Raw genomic sequence first — 18,246 nt, 5'->3', positions numbered from 1 at the left:
GCCATGGGAGAGCGTTGTGCATGTGGGCGCTCCAATGAAGTTATGCATTAACCAGCTGTCCACACCAAGGGTATTTCTGGACTGAATTTGGGGAGACCTTTTCACTAAAATAAAATAAAAGCTGGCCCACTTTTGAGGGATTCAAGTATTCCCTTTTATAAAGCCAGCTTTGCTGCCCAGCCTCCCAGTGTTTTGCGCTCTTTAACGTGCATGAAAACCTACTTGACTGCGTGGTGTAGAATGCAGATTCCCTGGGCCTACCCTCAGAGGTGCAAGTCCGTGCCTCGGGGGCAGTGCCCGGGAATCTGCATTTTAAACCAGCCCCCGAGGAAGCTGTTGCAGGTGGAGCTTCACACTTTGAGAAACACCTCGCAGCCCCCTGCCCGTTTAGGCCCTGCCTCCTGCGGGCTCCCTCCTCCAATGGCCAGGGGCGTCTCTGCTGTCTCTCCTGACGCTGACATCCGGGGGGCAGGGGTCACCTCGAACCACCCTAAAATCCACCACACAGCTGAGTAACTGCCGTGAGACTAGGGAGCTATCATTTATTGTTCTTTCCTGGAACACTTTATGAGTGTCATGCTGTGTTACTCAGTTGCCAAAGGTGACATCTGTCACCATGAAAGGCCATCCAGCCCCAGGGCGGGGAGCCCAAGGCTGTCGGCATTTCCAGGGACCCAGCTAGCAGTGTGCTGCTGCAAGAGCTGGATTATTAGTGTGTCTCCAAGAATACTGGCCTGGTTTGAGCGCCTCAGTTTACACATGGGGAAACTGAGGCTTAAAAAGGCGACTGTCTTCCCCAGGTCCCAACACTGCTCAGATTTCCTGCTCCGTCCAGCTCCACTCTTCTTCCTCCTTGCCTCACCAGATTCTCCCAAGATTCTTCTTGGCCCCAGTTCTTCCACGTTGGGTGTGCCTGGAGACCCGGCTTCCCACATTTGAGGGCTTCTCCATCAGCACAGATGGCACCTTCACTGTCTGGGCCAAGAAACCCACACCATAGAAGAGTTTGCCTCCAGCCTCGGTCTGTGGCCACAGCAGGTGGGGAGAGGCCCCAGATCCCTCCCTCCTGGGACACGGGCTCGGCTGGGGGCAGTCAGCCACCTTGCTCCTGGGAATTTCTTAAGTAGAATTTGGCGGGGCTGCAAACACACCTCTTCTCTCTCAGGAGGAAGGAAAGGAACGTGACTCAGGACAGCATCAGCTTGCCCCCCGGACAATGCAGACAAAGGAGGGTCCTCACTGCGGTGGCCAGACTGAGGCTTTGTCCCCCAGATTCCCAGGGCCCATGGCCGAGGGGCATGGACAAGCAAACCCCCAGCAGGACCGACAATCACTGTGGGTGGGGGACTCGAGCTGCCCGGCCACAGCTACACACGGCTCATTGCAGTTTGCATTTTAACCAAAATCGAATGTTGGCAGAGTTTTATCTTACAAGTAAGAAAATAAACCTTAAAAACAATGACCACTCAACAGAACAAGAGAATTACAAACAGTGTTACCCTCACTGCAGCCCCTCCACCACCCCAGGACTCCTGACGGGTTGGGCTCGTTTATCCAAACAAATACTGCCTTTGTGCACCACTGGGACGGGGCACCTGCAGGCCACAAGTGCCATCCATTGTGACGATCGTGTCCACTCTGACCCTGCTATGGGCTGGATGTTTGTGTCCCCAAATTCACACATTGAATCCTAACCCCGAGGTGATGGTATTAGGACGTGGGGCCTTAGGTTATGAGGGTGGAGCCTTCAAGAATGGGATTAGGGATCCCAGAGAGCTGCCTCCCCCCTTCCTCTGTGTGAGGACACAGCGAGGAGACCATCGTCTATGACCCAGGAAGTAGGTCCTCACCAGACACCGAGTCTGCCGGCGCCTTCATCTCAGACTCCCAGCCTCCAGAACTGAGAGATAAATGTCCGCCGTTTACAAGCCAGCCTGTCTCTGGTGTTCTGACTGAGCAGCCTGAACTAAGACAGACCCTGTCTCACACCATCTCTTGCCTCTCTTTCCTGGTCAAACCTCTCGGAATAGCATCTGCCACCTGCAGCATCTCACCGTCTTCCTACTGGGTAATGTCTTGCAGTCTGGTGTCCACCTAGAACTCTGGGAATTGCTCTAGGATCGCCCTGGGACCTCCCATTTCAATCCACCGGCCGTTGTGAGGTCCTCGTCCTCCCCAGACCCACAACAGCCTTGACTTCATCAGCACACGCGCCTCCTTGAAATGTTTGCCTCTCTTCCACTGGACTCTTGTGGCTCCTCCAGCCTCCAAAGATGTGCCTTCACGAAGTTTCCAGTTCTGTGCTCCTCATTTCTTCCCCCTCAACACTCTGCACGGTGGCATCTTGCCCGTTCTGGCTCTGGATGGCCAACTCTCCACTCACCCTCCCCCCAGCTCTGTCTCTCTGGCAGCCTTGGGACCAGAAGCTCATCCTGCTCCATCACATGTGGGAGCCACTCAGAGAAACGAGACAGCCCGGGGGAGACACAGCAGCATCTGCAACTCTAATGTGACATTGCCCAGCGAGGGTCTCAAGGAAAGGGGGTAGAAAAGACAGCTCTTTGGGCCCCTCAGCGCGGCTTTAGCCCTGATGATACCACAGAGCTGCCGTCTCTCCTCTCTGCCTCTCCACTCTCTCTTCTTCTCTGTCTTCCCTTTGGCTCCATGGGCCCTGAGGTCCAAACAGCCAGGCCTCCTTGCTTCCCCAACAGGGGGTAGCTTGTGGCCAGGGGTCCCAGGAGCCCAAGTTGGTAGATATTTAGCCCCCAGGTTTCAAGGACCCTGAGTGGGTCATGGGCACCCCAATTGGTGGAGAGGAAAGTGTCCTTCCTAGCTTTTACTCTCCAGCAATATTAACTGAGTTCTGGTGGAGGCCAAATGGCAAGCCATAAAGAGTAGGGGACGGGGGGAAGGTGCAGGTGGCCGGTGCTGTTTTGGGAAGTTAGAGAGGAAGGTGAGAAAGACACTCTGTGAAACTGGAGGGAACTACAGAGCTGTAGGAGGGGAGACGGGAGATGGAGTGGCCAGGTCAGAGGAGAGCCTCGAAGATGGAGAATCTCAGAGGTAAAGGGCACTTTTCGCCCAAGTGGAAAGAGGAAGAGAACAGGAGTGACCATCACTGAGAGAGTCTGAGGCAGCGAGGAAGGCTGGGCGGGACAGGGGATGGGAGGCAGATGAGGGGCGTTTTCCCAGGGAAACACCTGGAGTATACACCTCTCCCTCCCTCTCTCCCTCCTCCTCTCTCTCCTGAAAGGAAAGGTTAGAAAAAGTGACGATGCCAAATGTTTTTCCAGTATGCTTCACCTTTATGAAGCTTCCAGAAAGCAGTAGAGACTAACTTTCTGTTTGATTTTAGACTTGATACATCCTTACAGCCTGGGGATCAGGATTTTCTGTTAGGGAAAACATTTAAGAATTCGCATTTAGATCCGCTGTCCTGGGAATGGCTCGTGATCTGCTTTCTGAAAGGGGTGAGGCGGGAGACGGCGAACAGGGTTTGTAGTCAGCCCTGAACTGGGTTTGAACTCTGGTTTCTGGCCTTGACCGACCGGGGACCCTGGTCACCTTCCCCTGTCCCAGTCTCCTTTCTTGCTGAAAACGCCGGAATATCACAGGAAGTTCCCCGAATGCACTTCCCCATCAAGGGGACCTTGTATTTCTCCACCGAGCTGAGCAAAATGCTGGGTTTCCAGTGGTGACTCGTGTGATTTATGAGTCACTCGTTCCTGGAAACTAGACCAAAGTATAGCTCCCAACTGCCTGATTGTTTCCTTGTTGCTAAATCTGGTTTTTGGTGGGGTTTTTTTTTAAAGTTTTCTCTTAAAACACCTTTTGACAGATATTTAATACAGCGTGAACTTCCTCTGGCCATGTGTCCTCTCTTTTCTCCACCTCGTCTTCTTCCTCTCACATCATTTATCACCCCAACAGCTCAAAGATAATTTACCTGAATTTCCTGGTGCCAAAAAATTCCCCTTCATCTAGGTGGAATCGTCACCTGTTATTCATTTCCCCATCATCCTCTTCCTCTCCCCCAAACTCTGCCATAGATCCCCGATGATATTATTCAAATGCAGTATTGAGACCTATGGCGTATCAATATGGAAAATAATCAAACCGATGTTTATTACACCATAGCTCTTGTAATCTTTCGAGCAATTATCAATGCATCTCTCCCATTATTATTATCCCAAAGATCGTGTCTAAGATTCCCCGGGAGAATTCGGTGCTTGTCATTGGGATCTTCCCCCAAATGACAAAAAATTCAGTGTTGTTTAAAGGGTGTGTGCTCTGGGACCCACTTACTCCATTTGAACTTTAGAAAAGATGGTATTTATTAATGTTGCAGTGTAATAAAAGGGATCACCACAATCCGATGAAGAATAATCGAGAAAATATCGATTTTAGATTGACTTTTAGATTAAATGCACGGAGACATACGGTGAGAAGGGAAAGATGAATGAACTCTGACTCGTGAGCGTGTCCCCTTCCCGATCCAGCCCCGTCAGTGGTTTAGATAAGGACGAAGCCCCTAACGGAAGCTCACTCCAGGTCCCACCCACCCTCCAGCCTGAAGCTCAGTCTCCCCCTCCAGCCTCGCACGCTGCTCGCTCCCTCTGGCCTCAGGAATCTTGCACATGCTGTTCCTTCTGCCCCAACACTCTTCCCTCCCCTTTGTCTAGTTAATACCATGGAATGACCCTCAAAGCCCTGCTTCCTCCGGGAAGCTCTCCCTGCCCGCCTGCCAGGCTCGGATCCCCAGAGTTCCTGCTTTTACAGCACCCACACCCCTGCAGTGGGTTTGTGGGTCTAGAGGAGGTCTGTCTGCGGTGCCGTCTCGAGGCACCTGGGTCTGCACAGGTGAGCAGGCACCGGGCGTGCGGAGGCCGAGCGTGACGAACGAAGGACTCGCCTCCTGCATGCTTTGTGAATTCATCACAGTGAGTTAACACAGTAAACCTGGAAGGGAGGCACCACCACCATCCCATCTTGTAGATGAGGAAATTGAGGCTCAGGGATAGTAAATATGTTGTCCAAAGGTCAAAGGCTGGTAAATGGTGGAGTTTGAATTCCAAAGCTAGACTTGTAACCATTGAGCTAAAGATCCCCCAACTTTTTCTTTCTTTCTTTTTTTTTTTTTGAGGAAGATTGGCCCTGAGCTAACATCTGTGCCCATCTTCCTCTACTTTATATGTGGGTCGCCCTCACAGCATGACTCGATAAGGGGTGCGTACGTCCCTGCCTGGGATCCAAACTGGCGAACCTGGGCCGCCAAAGTGGAGCACAAGAATTTAACCACTGAACCACCGGGCCAACCCTCAACTTTTTCTTAAATTAGATCTGGCTTTGAATCATCCAGACGATTGTCTTGTAATAGACTCAGGGCTCCTTAAACCCCAATTTGTAATCCAAAGAGGGGCAATGGAACCCTTCCAGGTTGTTCCTGGGAGGAAAGAGCCTTCAGTCCCGGAGCTGAATTCCCCTATTGATTCCCCTAGTTGTCTAAGTGGGGCTGTCTGGGAGGGAGGGGCCAGGGCACAGCCCCCAGGACCCCACCTTGGAAACCTTGTGGAGGGCGGGGGCAATGGACACCGCTGTCCCACACAGAGGAGGAGCAGGTCCTGTGTCCTGCCACATGTAGGGGGCTTCATCTGCTTCTCCAGCAAGATGAAATGAATGAATGGATGAGTGAGCGAATGAATGAATTCATCAGCCTTCCAATAATGGCCTGGATGCCGCTTTTAGAGATTGGTTTCTCTCTGAGGTATAACTTAATCCAATCCTTATCAGTCTTTTCTACTTGAGTGAGAATTAGTACCAGCTTGCCCTCTTCCTGCCTGCTGACAGCTGGTTGTATAGAAAGAAGGGTGGGGGATGCCTGGGTGCCAAAAGGCTGAGGGATCTAAAGAGCAGGAGGGAAAGGAAGGGCCCTGAGACAGCCTTTGTCCAATTGGCAATCTTGTGGGATAGGCCCGCCTCCACTGTAAGCCTTAGAGACGTGACTTGGTACCTAAGAGCCATCAACATTGGGGACTCATAAAGGGACCAAGTCTGGCTTTAGGATCAACTCCCTTCTGCCTACTCCTTCCTCTGGAGAAGACGACAGCAAGCAGCCGTGATCCCAGCCCAAGGGACATGACATTTGTGCAACGCACCCTCTGGGGACCCCAGAGTCTCTCAGATGCCTGAGATCCGCCCTTGCTGAGGTCCTCCCGGTAGAGGGAGCAGCAGCCCTCCTCCCCTGCCCAAGGCCGCCCTGGTCCCTTGGCCTCGCCCCCAATCTCATCTCCTCTTGACGGAGGGGCTGAGACGTCCTTCAGCAGGTGTTTACGTGCCAGGCCCTGCTCAGGACCAGAATGTCACAGTGAGCCAACAAGTGGGGACCCCCGAGGGGGCTTCTGGGGCCTGAGTCCCCTCTCCTGGGGAGGGTGCGTCCATTTCGGAAGCAGCACAACGCCATCAAAGAACACGCATGGGGGCTGGCCCCATTTGCCAAGTGGTTAAGTTCGAGTGTTCCACTTCTGCGGCCCAGGGTTTCACCGGTTCGAATCCTGGGCATGGACACGGCACCACTCATCAGGCCATGCTGTGGCGGCGTGCCACATGGCACAACTAGAAGGACCCACAACTAAAAATACAAGACTGTGTACCCGGGGACTTTGGGGGGGAAAAGGAAAAAATAAATAAAATTAAAAAAAAAAAAAGAGCACACATGGAGTGACAAGCCCCTGCCCCAGTCGCCTGTGTGGCTGAGGGTGGACGGCACCCTGGAATTCTCCGTGGTGGCTCCAGAGGGTGGTTCCAGTCCCTCCAGGACCAAGGGCCCCCTTGCTGCCATGCCCTCCTGGCACGGGATCCCGTCCGTCTGGCGGTGGGGCTGTGCGCAGACCCTGGCGCCAGCCCTCGTCTCCTAATTTTACTGAGTTGTTTCCACCTGAACTTCGAGGGCAAAGAGCCCGCTAGCATAGTGGCCTGGTGTTTGTGGGACAGTTGGCCCAGATTTAGGATATAAACTGTGGTTCTGAACGCTCTGGGGCCACAAGCCAGTTGTGATGCTGATGACAGCCGGAAAGGCCTGGGAGACAGGAGCATATGAGAGGGAGAAAGAGACGAGTGGGAGGGCAGTATGGAGGGGAGGGCAGGACCTGGGCAGGTGCACGGGGCGGCCCCCCTCCAGGTGTGTGTTGGGGGACACAGGGCAGCAGCATGGCTTCTCCAGGGAGGGCGCAGAACAGCTTTCCCAGGCTCGGGACAGAGCCACGTGGAGGGACCGGAGCCACTGGGCAGGAGGCACTCTGTCTGCCTCACTAGCGTTGACTGTGTATCAAGCTGGCTCCTGCAGGTTGGCATCACATTTAACGGCGTTTCAATTGGAACTGGGAGTTTCAGGCTAGTTTACAAAGCTGTAAAACGCTACATTTGTTTCATACTGTTCCCATAAAGCACATGGGAGCTCTATTTTCATTTTACAGAAGGAGCTGAGCAAACAGACACCTGGCTCCCCGAGCAAACAGACACCTGGCTGCCCATCGCATAGCCTGTCAGCGACGAAGCAGAGATGTAAATTCCAGAACTGTTGGCTCCTGGCGTGTTGGCAAAGTCCACAGGGTAGGTTCTTCCAGGCTGGGACCTTGGGCTTGCCGCCTCGCCCTCCCAGTGCAGACCCCACTCCTGAGGCCGGTCTAGGATGAGAGAGAATGAGCAGAGCGGCCGGAGGGGATGGGGAGACCCCAAAATGAGAGGGTGGGTGGAGTCGGTGAGGCAGGGGGGAATGTCCTGGCTCACGCCTCACCCAGGAGGTCTGGGAAGGCACCTGGACGTCCACCTGCCTCTCACGTTCACCCCCTGAACACAGGTGGGCTTCTCAAACACTGCATTCATGGCCTCCTTATGAAGCACCCAGGATGTCATCCGATCCCTTCTCCTAAATCAAGCCTAATGGTCACCGGACCCGTGTCCTCCTAGGACCCATTCAATCATAGACACACTCCCTGGGGACATTCAAGCCACTGAACCTCCAGCTTAGTGGGAGACAGCACGTCTCTCTCCCCAGAGGGGGCTGGGAGCTCCAGGGAAGCCCTCTCCATGGGGACAGAACTCTGTTCAAGTGCAGATGGAGCTGCATGGAGCTAAAAGGCAGGAGAGACAGAATCGGGTCCTCCAAGGAGGGGAGACGCATGGGAGGGCCGGGTGGAAGGCTGGTGTCTCGAAAGGTGACAGCCTCAGTGTACAGGTGAACGAGAAACAGATCCACTGAACAGGAGACACTTAACCACTATTTTAATTCTAAAAATTTTAGTTCTATTTTTAATGCTAAAAATTCACATGGAAATGCAATGGACCCAGAATGGCCAAAAAAAGTTTTTTTGAAAAAGAATAAAATTAGGGGACTCATACTGCTTGGCTTCAAGACTTACTTTAAAGCTACAGTAATCAAAACAGAAAGGTAATGGGCTAAAGACAGACAAAGAGATCAGTGGAACAGACTAGAATTGAGGAATAGACCCGTATCTATCTAGTCAATTGATTTTTGACAAAGGAGCCAATGTACTTCAATGAGAGAGGAAAGCCATGAAGCTGGAACAAAAGGATTTCCATCTCAGAAAAATGAGCCTCAGCCCCTCCCTGATGCTGTACACCAAAATTAATTCATAATGGATCCTTAAGTCCGTAACGAAAACTACAAACTTCCACCTTTGCGTAGGCAAAGATTTTTTAATCAGGACACAGAAAGCACTAGACACAAGAGAAAATAATTGATCATTAGATTCATCGAAATTAAAAATCATTAAGAAAATCAACAGACAACACACAGATTGAGAGAAAATATTTGTAGTACATGCATCTGAAAAGGACTTGCATCCAGAATATATAAGAAGCTGCTACAACTTGATAATAAAGTGAAATAAAGTAAAGTTAAAAAAGACAAATGACCCAATAAAAATACGGGCCAAAAGCTTGAAAAATAATTCATGTAAGAAGATGTACAAATGACCGATAAACACGTGAAGAAGCGTTCAAAGTCCTTAGTCATCAGGGAAATTCAAATTAACACACAATAAGATGACTATGCCAATATTAGTAATATATTAATTAAGGTTATCATATTAATTTAATAATAGTAATATTCTATTAGCCAATAGAATGGCTAAAATTAGTAAAACTGACAACGCCAAATGTTGTCAAGGATGCAGAACAAATTGGAGTCCTCATACCCTGCTGGTGGGAGCGTAAAATTGTACAAACACTCTTGAAAACTGCTTGGCAGTTTCTTATATGGAAACAGTGTCAATTCTTTGCCCACCTGTGATCACAGGTTTTGCCCTGTGATTTTGTAGTTCTTGCCATTAAGTAGTGGAGTCTATTTCTCCAGCCCTGGAGTCTGGCTGGGCACTGTGACTGGCTCTGGCCAGTGACCATGGCTGAGGCCTCCAGAGGCCCTGCCTCCTTCCACTTGCTCTCTTGGAAGCCAGCCCAACTGCTGTGAGAGCCCAGGCTAGGATGCTGGGTGGTGAGTGGCACGTGGCTCAGTGATCCAGCCGATAGCCAGCCAACCTCCAGACTCCGAGTCACCTGGCTGGCCTGTAGCTTACCCCAGACATGCCAGGGGGCCCCAGGGAACAGCAGAACCATACCCACAAGCCCAGCCTAAGTCTTGACCTGCAGAATCTTAAGCTGAATAAATTAGCATTGTTTTAAGGCACTCAGAATAAGGGAGATTTGTTACACAGAAATAACTAACTGACACAACTGTGTTAAACAGGCATGTTGTCTGTTTCTGGGGACTAGCATGACAATAGTCCTCATTAGGAACAATGATAAATGACATTTCCTTTACGTTTAGTTTGTTTCAGGTGTATAACCTGCCGCACCATTTTTCCACAGCCATGGCGTAGCATATGTAATTAGAAAAAGCTCCAGGGCTGGCCCTGTGGCCAAGTGGTTAAGTTCACATGCTCCACTTTGGCAGCCTGGAGTTCACAAGTTTGGATCCTGGGCACAGATCTACACACCACTCATCAAGCCATGCTGTGGCAGCTTCCTGCATAGAAGAACTAGAATGACTTTCAACTAGAATACACAACTATGCACTGGGGCTTTGGGGAGGAAAAAAAAGAGGAAGATTGGCAACACATGTTATCTCAGGGCCAATCTTCCTCACCAAAAAAAAAGCATACCTAAACAACACAAAAAGAAAAAGCTCTGTGCATGTGGTCAGAACTAGATTCAAATCCTAGCTTCACCATGAGTTAGCCAAGCAGGACACCCCTAAAATGTGGGGGTGGGGATCAAAGTGAAGCACAACTGGAGTCACAGGCCACGGGCTGGCCCCTCGCTTTCCACCCCAGCTCCATCCTCCCCAGAAGTGCCTGTGCACAAGCGTGTGGGCACTGACCTCTGTAAACCCCGTGGCCTTGGCCAGTCCTAACATGTACACACCAGTTGTGCAGTCCCTGCTGGGAAGCACGACCCAGGGATGAGGCCCTGCAAGAGGGGTCGCGGCGCTCGGGGCAGGGAGCTCCAGGTCCTGGAGTGTGGTCGAGCTCAGGCTCCAGGTGGGCAGATACCTCGGGCCGTGGCCCCCTCCCTGTCAGGGGAGAGACTCAGAGGAGGTCAGAGGGGCAGGAACAGCGGCTGGGGTCTGAGGGCAGCGCTGTAGGCAGGTGACTTTGGAAGAACAACTTAGTCTCTGGAAGTCTCAGTTTTCATGTCTGCAAAATGCAATCAAAATAACCACGCTCTTCATCTCACTGGTGTTTTTTTTTAAACTGCGGTAAAAAAACACACGACATAAAATTTACCGTGTCAACTGTTTCTGAGTGTCCCACTCAGTAGTGTTGACTATATTCTCGTTGTTGTGCAGCAGATCTGTAGAACGTCTTCATCCTGCAAAGCTGAAGCTCTGTCCCCATTAAGCACGAATTCCCCCTGCCCCACCCTCCCCAGCTCCCAGCAACCACTGCTCGACTTTCCGTCTCTACGAATTTGACTCCGGTGGGCGCCTCCTAGAAGCGGAATCGTGCAGTATTTGTCTTCTGTGTCTGGCTTGTTTCACTCAGCAGAATGTCCTCAAGCTTCATCCATGTTGTAGCAGGGGTCAGAATTTCCTTTCTTTTAAAGTGTGAATAATATTCCGTGTGTGTAGACCACATTTGGCTTATCCATCCATCCATCATCCAAGGTCACTTGGGTTGCTCCCACCCCTTGGCTATTGTGAATAATGCTACTATGAATATGGGTGTACACATACCTCTCTGAGATCCCGTTATCAATTCTTTTGGGTATAGACCCAGAGATGGGATTGCTGGATCATACTGTAGTTTTATTTGTAATTTTTTGAGGAACCTTCATACTATTTTCGATCGTGGCTGCACCATTTTGCATTCCCACGAACAGTGCCCCAGGGTCCTGATTTCTCCACATCTTCACCCGCATTCGTTATTTTCTGTTTTTTTATTTTTTTTGTCAGTAGCCATCCTAACAGGTGTGAGATGGTATCTTACTGTGGTTTTGATTTGCATTTGTCTAAGGATTAACGATGCAGAGCATCTTTTCATGTGTTTGTTGGTCATTTATATGTCTCCTTTGGAGAGAGGTCTATTCAAGTTCTTTGTCCATTTTTTAGCCAAGTTATTTGTTTTTTGTTCTTGTTGAGTTGTAGGAGTTCTCTATATATTCTGCAAATTAACCCCTTATAGATATTTGATTTCCAAATATGTCCTCCGCTCTGCAGGCTGTGTTTTCATTCTGTGGATTTCACGTCACAGGCTTACCTTTAATGGCTTTAGTGAGGTTTATTGGCAAACAATAAATGAAGCACATACAAAGTGCACACTCTGGTAAGTCCTGACCTACGACGTTTGGATGTAAAGATTATTTTGGTGGTGGGACACATCACCCCGACCCTCGAGAGACCAAAGGCAGAACTCTTTATTACTCATGGCTGCCGCATGGGGGGCTGCACCCAGGGACAGGGTAACAGCCAGCTGGAGCTGTAGGGGCAGCTTCTGTGGGCAAGTGGGATGGGGTTAGCTGGGTCCCGAGGGTTCGCTGTGAATTGGCTAATTGAATCATTGTGTCGGCTCAAGGGCGTAGGGGCTGTCCCTAGCCTGGTTTCCAGCTCCCGGGTGACAAGGGCAGGTGCACTGTGGCCCCGGAGTGTGAGAGCCCAGGAAGGGAAGTGGTGTGGACTTAATCAGCTGCTCAAAGAGGGGAACTGACCGGCCTCTAGTCAGGGCCTGAAAACTGGGTCACACAGCAGTATTTCCATACATAAGTATATGTGCAAAATTACACATTAGATATATATTTTTAAATGTATGCATATATAAAACCCTCCCATAGTCAGATAAAGAGCATCTCCACCCCTTCCAGGCTTCCTTGTGCCCTCGTTCCCTCCCCGCCCACGCCTGCCCACCCCCGGGCGAGGTCCCCGTGGAGGGCCTTGCACTCTATAATCTGACACCACTGGCATCGTCGTTATTCTGAGACTGTCCACGTGGTCTCCTGTGTTGACAGCTGGTTTCTCTTTATCACTGAGAAGCGCTCCGCTGCATGGATGCACCCAGTTTTTTTACCTTCAGCTGCTGAAGGAGGTTGGGGCTCTTCCACTTTGAGGCTACTCCAAACGCAGCCTCTGTGAGGACTTGTCCACACGGCTCTGCGTGGACGCAGACTCTCACTTCCCTTGGTAAACACCTAGGAATGGAGTAGCTGGGTCCTAGGGTACCTGTATGTGTAACTTTTGGGGTTTCTTTTTTTACAGTGCAATCTAGGCATGAAATGTGTTTTTATTTTCAAATTATACAGTAGCATTGAACTTGGGGGAGGTGGGCCCTTCTACGAATTTAAACATGCGTCCAGGTTCCTGTGACCCCTCACCCCCACCCCAAGCAGGATGCAGGATGCTCTCATTCCAGAAGCCCCCTCCTGCCGCCCCTTCAGGGTCACACCTTTCCATCGCCAGTCCCCGGCAGCCCCCGACATGCTCCCCATCGTATAATTTTGTCTATTTGAGAACATCATATAAAGCAAATCATACAGCCAGAAGCTTTTCCAACCTGGCTTCTTTCCCTAAGCTTTTTCTGCCCATCCAGGCTGCGGCACACCCCAGCAGCTGCTCCTGTTTATTGCTGGGAGGTGTTCCTTGGTGCGGACAGACCCCAGTGTGTCTACTCACCCGCTGAGGGGCATCTGGGTTGTGGGACAGACATGCAGACTTTTCATCCTGGCTTCTGTCACTTAGTGATATGCATTTAAGATTCCGCTGCGTTTTTTCCTAGCTTGATAGCGCATTTCTTTTTAGCATTGAATAATATTCCACTGTTTCGATGTACCAGAGTTTATTTATTCATTCACCTACTGGAGGATGCGTTGGTTGCTCCCAAGTTTGAGCAATTATGAATAAAGCTGCTCTAAACATTTGTGTGCAGGTTTTTGTGTGGACACGTTTTCAGCTCATTTGGGTAAATACCAAGGTAAATACCGTGGGTGCCGGATCCTATGTTAAGATTATGTTAAGTTTGTAAAAAACACCAAAAACTGTCTTCCAAAGTAGCTGCACATTTTTCATTCCCACCACCAGCGAACGAGAGTTCCTGTTGCTCCACACCCTCGCCAGCTGTGATGCTGGCATTGTCTCAGATTTGGGCCATTTTAATAAGAGTAGAGGGGTATCTCATTGTTGCTTTAATGTTTAACCTTTAAGAAACGGTAGCCCTGTTTCCCAGAGGGGCTGTACCCTTTTGCGTCTCCCCAAGCGGTGTGTGAGCGTTGCCCTTGTTCCACAGTACTTGGTATGGTTATTCTGTTCCAATTTTAGAAACACAGTCTCCCATGAGCTTTTTCATGTGTCAATAAGAAATAGAGTCCAGGGACAGCTTAGACGGATCCTCTGTTTAGAGTCTCAGCCAGGCAGGAATCTGGGTGTCGGACGGGCTGTGTTCTCATCTGAGGTTTGCCTGCAGGAGGATCATTTCCAAGCCTACCCCGGTTGTGGGAAGAATTCAGTTTCTTGCAAGCATTTGACTGAAGACTTCAGTTTCTCACTGGCTGTTAGCCGGGCCCCCCTTCTGCCCCAGAGGCACCCTCCAGTTCCTGCCACAGAGGCACCCTCCAGTTCCTGCCACATGGGGTTATCCAAGAGGATCACTTGCGTCCTCAAAGCCAGCAAGGCAGAGAGAGCCAGACTCCAGCCAAACTGATGCTAAAGTCTTATGTGGTTGTAACCTTGCACATCTGGCCGTCTGTGTGGTGGTCGGTTGGTTAGAAGAAGTCCCAGGTCTTCCCACACTCGAGGGTGTGAACTCCAGGACTGGGGAAGGAAGTCATGGGGGCCACTTCTCGAGTGTGTCTACCACAAACGTGAGCGTAGATCAAAGCTCCTATTGAATTTTGGGAAAAGCTGTAATATCAGCATATAACACAAAATATCCGTAAAGCTAAAATAAAGAAATAGAATTGAAAAATGTGAGGGACACAGAAATTATTCTGGGAATAGAAGAAATCTTTTAAAAAATTGATCATGAATACCTCCAGAGAGATTAACCTTATTACATTCACAAAACAAAAACAGAATGATATGAAAGAGAAGCTATCAGAAAATAAGAAAGCACGTATAGAAAGTAGAAATCAAATAGTTGAAATAAAATTTGAATAATTAAATTATAAATAAAGGCAAGAAAACCTCCCAGAAAGTAGAGGCTCACTGTGTTTCTAATTTTTTTCTTCCACATATCTAAAACCCATAAAATAATAAATAGAATATATGTAGTACTTAAAAGTTATGATGGTGAGTTCCAGAAGAAATGAGGCGAGATTAATTTGGGGATTGGCACTGGGTAGGGTAAGGGAGGATTAGCTGCTTCATATTAGATAAAGCTTTTAAATGTGTGATTATATGGCTTTAACTTTTAAAAGATACCTTTGAAAAGAAATAAGGCTATTTTTAGTCAATGATGGTGCCAGGGCTATAAACAAGGAATGAATAACAAATCCAAAGGGATTCACAATATTGCACTATTTTAGCAAATATAATATGATCTAGATTTTGCCCCTCAGCCCTGTGAATTCAGACCCTTGGCCTTTGAGTTGATGCATCTTCAGTAGTAGACTCACATTAATCAACATAACAGAGACTGATGTATAAACCATAACACTAACTTATAATTTATAATGAAGTATGTAATTGCCCTAGGGATAATTTTTTCACTGTGCACAGTCAGCCTTGGAAGCCAAACTATAACCCAAGAATTGTGATGGTAGAGCTGGACTCAGAACAAAGGAGTTAGTTGGGTGAATGGGATGTATGCAATCTTTTAACAGGAGTGTCTTGTGAGGAGTATGGGAATATTCACAGTCCCTGCCCTAAACTGTGCTTTTATGGACCCGGTCAATGCTTGTCCTGCCCCCTCACTCACACACCTAATCAGATTAAGACATTACATCGTGCAGGTCATTGTCAAGTCAAACTTTCCTGGGGGCTATCATGGGATTTTTGCACATTTTTGCCCTGCTTAGTTATTTCTGTATTTCATAGCTTCAATTTCAAGGATAATCTTAGTTTCTTTAGTTTCAAGTGCTTGAGAAACTGCTCAACTATATTCCAAAAGAACCAAAATAGTTATCAATAGTGTATCAGCTAAAATAATCTTATTTTGACTATTCATTTATTAGTCAAATTAAAAAGTGACAGTTGAACATAAATTTGTTTAGGCCTGTTTTAATTTGCATACTTCTGTGCCCGTGTCTCTGAAATAAGATTCTTGTTCCCCCTAGTTACCTGATAGTGATGATTGAGTATTTTTTAAAGCACCTCAGCTTCCCAGGAAAAAATCCTGTAAAGGACTGGGAGCTCCATTTCCTATAAAATAAAGAAAAGAAAGAAATTACCTTCTTGGCTGCTGTCTCTTCAAATATTGCTTCTGTCCGTTCCTTCTGTCCTCTCCCTCTGAAATGCTAGTCCTTTCACTGTCTCCTCCATATCTTATACCCTCTCTTTTGTCTCTGCTTGCTTCCATCTGGATATTTTCCTCTGGCCTATCTATCTTCCAGTTTATTAATCCTCTCTTCAGCTGTTTCTACCTTGCCATAAACAAATTCATGGTACTCTCAATTTGTCCTTGTATTTTTCAGTTCTAGAATTTTCTATTTTGTTCCAATTTTTAAGACGTTTTCAGTTTTCTGATAAAATTTTAAATCTTGTTTTTATATCCTTGTGCATCACAAACACAATTACTTTAGAGACTGCATCTGATAATTCTTTTATCTAGAGCCCTTTTGTGCCTCTTTCTATTGTCTGCTCTTTTTGCTAGCTCTAATTTATGTCGTCTTGTCTCCTTGTGTTTCTGGTTATCTTTGGTAGAGTGCCAGACATTGTATTTGGGAGAAGATTGCTTAGAAATTATTTGAGGCCTTGGAGGATGTTACCTTTCTCCAGGGATGATTTTGTCTTTATTTCATCCGGGTACCTGGATGGACCCTATACCTGGGATCACCTGAGTACAGCTTCAGTGATTGACATATTTAGGGCCATTTGGGAGACTCGAAGCTGAGCTGTCATCCATGTGAGGGCAGATTTGCTTTCTCTTCCTCCTTGCTCCTGGGGTGTGACCCATTGGGCTTCCAACTCAAAACTTGAGGGAGTTATGAAGACCCTAACCTTGGCAGGCCTGGATTCCTGCTCTCAACCTCCTGGCTCATGAGGTGGCAAAAGTGCTGTGCAGCTTCTCACCTCCTCTTCCTGAAGCAGCAGACAGGGCAGCACTCAATGCTGACCAGACCTCTCCAGACTTCCATCGTCTTCTGGATCTTCATCCATACCATTTCACCACCTTGTTAGGGCTCCCATTCCTTTTAACATTATTAAAAGACATTTGATCCAGTTTATAGTTGTTTTCATTGGGATTATTGGTTCAAACTACCTATTCAATCCAAAAAGCCAGAAGTGCAACTCACTTAAAACCCTGAAGAATAAGCACAAGTTATCGTATGCTCTCTTTTCATTAATGTATTTCTCCAAGTCTTGGCCAAATAATGCTCCATGCTTCAAATATTTATATCTCAGTTTAAGACCCTATAGCCATTCACTGTAATAAACTCAAAGATGAGAGCATTAATTCTAACTCACGTGGCAACAGTGGTTCATTTGTCTTCTTTGCCATCCATCCACTCAAGATGCTTCTCCACAACCCGCATGTCTCCAGACAACAGGAAGTGGGGTTAATAATTCCAACCAAGAAAAACACACAGCCAGACGGGCTGGCTCTGAATGAATAGTTGTGCCTGTAAAGATGAAACATGGCCCAAAGTTTTGAGGGAGGGTTCATAACACAAACATACCCACATACACCTCTGTTGTTGGGATCACACTGGGGGCCTTTGGCTTTCAGTCTGGCACAGTCTTTACGGGGGGTGGAGGTGGGGGTTGAAATGGACGCATCTGCTGATGAGAGATAATCCCCTGTCCACAGCAAGCTTCTCCAGCCAGCCCCCACCTCCCCACCCTCTCTTCTCTCCATCTGCACAAAATTCATGGCTGCCCCATTCATTTGCTTTCAGCTTTGCTTCCTCGAGTCCTTGGAAGAAGAAATTTGTGACGTACAAAGTTAAAGTGAGTCAAAGTTGAGAACTGAGATTGTGGGGGTGGGGTGAAAAGGCTCGGCTGTCAGAATAAATGCTCCTCTGGGGCAATGAGTTGACACTTTAGGATGCGGTTGTTTCTGCGACGTCAGGAGAATCATGTTAGCAGTTGACGGTGTGGTCAGACAAAGCTATGAGAGATGCCACCATTCAACCTGATTTCATTTGAAAGGCTAGAAGGTTTGTGGCCCGAAGAGATGGGGAAAAATGTAAAAAGAATTCAGGATTCCCGTTAAGTTCAAGGATCGTTAGCGTTAGAACCCAAGCAAAATCTAATCAAGTCAGAAGGCGGCATGGGTAGGGGTCACAGAGGTCCGAGAGAAGAGGCAGGATGCATGAGTAAGGCTCTTTCCCAGGGACTCTGGCTAATGACCTGCCCTTTGCTTAAGTTCTAGAATCCATGACCTGGTGACTGCATGGCAGGGCTTAGAGGAAGAGCAGAGCTGCCAGCCGCTGGTGAGCTGGGCAAAGGTTAGGGGGCTCGTGGTGGGGGGCAGGCATCTTTGCGCCAGCTACTAGGGGGGATTTGAGCTGTTTTCCCATGTGCTATGGAATAACTCATTCTTTTTAGAGAGAATTCAGTAAGAATTAAACAGCTTTTTCTTT

At 48.4% G+C, this 18,246-nt stretch overlaps 1 long non-coding RNA gene across 1 annotated transcript; it reads right to left on the bottom strand.

The window, feature by feature from the left end:
* Positions 1–14,117: 14,117 nt before the first annotated feature.
* LOC124234375 (uncharacterized) lies at positions 14,118–17,988 on the bottom strand. Its single transcript, XR_006887291.1, has 4 exons — positions 17,129–17,988; positions 16,733–16,851; positions 15,782–15,862; positions 14,118–14,441 (listed from the first exon to the last, which is right to left on the bottom strand). It is a non-coding gene; the product is annotated as an uncharacterized LOC124234375 (long non-coding RNA).
* Positions 17,989–18,246: the final 258 nt, after the last annotated feature.

The sequence above is a fragment of the Equus quagga genome, unplaced genomic scaffold, assembly GCF_021613505.1.
Source record: "Equus quagga isolate Etosha38 unplaced genomic scaffold, UCLA_HA_Equagga_1.0 73442_RagTag, whole genome shotgun sequence".
Taxonomy (NCBI): Eukaryota; Metazoa; Chordata; class Mammalia; order Perissodactyla; family Equidae; genus Equus; species Equus quagga.
The sequence above is the reverse complement of the archived record's forward strand: the minus strand, read 5'-3'. Positions and strand labels throughout refer to the sequence as shown.